The 990-nt window shown below is 47.1% G+C and overlaps 2 non-coding genes across 2 annotated transcripts; both read right to left on the bottom strand.

Annotated features, from left to right (window-relative positions):
- Nucleotides 1–187: 187 nt before the first annotated feature.
- Pmar_PMAR027207 lies at nt 188–258 on the bottom strand. Its single transcript has one exon. It is a non-coding gene; the product is annotated as a tRNA-Gly (tRNA).
- A 65-nt stretch (nt 259–323) lies between these two features.
- Pmar_PMAR027206 lies at nt 324–396 on the bottom strand. The gene has a single exon. It is a non-coding gene; the product is annotated as a tRNA-Glu (tRNA).
- Nucleotides 397–990: the final 594 nt, after the last annotated feature.

Genomic DNA, 990 nt, shown 5'->3' with positions numbered 1-990 from the left:
GGCATGCTCACTTTCTCTTGATTGGATCGAGCTGGTCCCCGCTTCCCCCGAACAAGGTTGATACTCGGCAAGCTTCCGTTGGGGGAGATAAACTTCTTTGCCAACATTGTTCGAGGGCTAGGGGGATAAGAGAATAGGATGTTAGGAGAAGGGTAGGGGGCCTTTGGTTCGAGCTTTGATATATGTCTGCATCATCCGAGAATCGAACTCGGGTCACAACGATGGCAACGTTGTATTCTACCACTAGACCAATGATGCTTCTATCTAGTTTACGAGAAACTGTTCTGGTTAGCGACCCGATCTGCTTACAGTACCGTAACAAATTCCGATGCGGGGACTCGAACCCCGGTCGCGTGGGTGAGAGCCACGAATCCTAACCAGCTAGACTACATCGGAGGATAAAACACTTTGCAATTTGTGCTTTCGAACAAGTGCTGAATCGATGCATTTCGAGTCCGTTTTCATGCTTTTCAGCTAAACCTCCGACTCAAATGACATCATGTGTGCCATCTGAAAAAATAGTCAGAAGGAGGGGTAGAGTATACTCGGTGCTGCTCTAGAATGTACGCACTCTGAAAGATTTTACGGTCGAGAATCTTCGACACCGTTCGAGATCATGGGTTCGATCCACTCATCATCCATCAAAATTGTGAACTGCTACTGGCAACAATTCACACGCGGTGATGCAGCAGCTCGGTATTGATCTATAGTATCGCCCTTCAAAGCCCGTACTTGTATTCCATGCTACCTCTGTTGAAAATCATCACTGAGAGCGAACAAGTCTGTGGTGACACAGCCGACAAACTTAGAAACAGAATCACATGATATGTACCTTTCTTCTTGATTTTCCGTGTAACCAGTCACCCCAAGATCTGCTCCACTCGGAGGGAAGATTCCATAATCGCAGATGATACGACAGAAGTGCGGGACGCAGGAATCGATCCTGCGTGCATGTGATTGCCTACTGATGGATGAAATCAGAATTCGAAT

The sequence above is a fragment of the Perkinsus marinus genome (genome assembly GCF_000006405.1).
Source record: "Perkinsus marinus ATCC 50983 genomic scaffold scf_1104296960814, whole genome shotgun sequence".
Classification (NCBI taxonomy): domain Eukaryota; phylum Perkinsozoa; order Perkinsida; family Perkinsidae; genus Perkinsus; species Perkinsus marinus.
The sequence above is the reverse complement of the archived record's forward strand: the minus strand, read 5'-3'. Positions and strand labels throughout refer to the sequence as shown.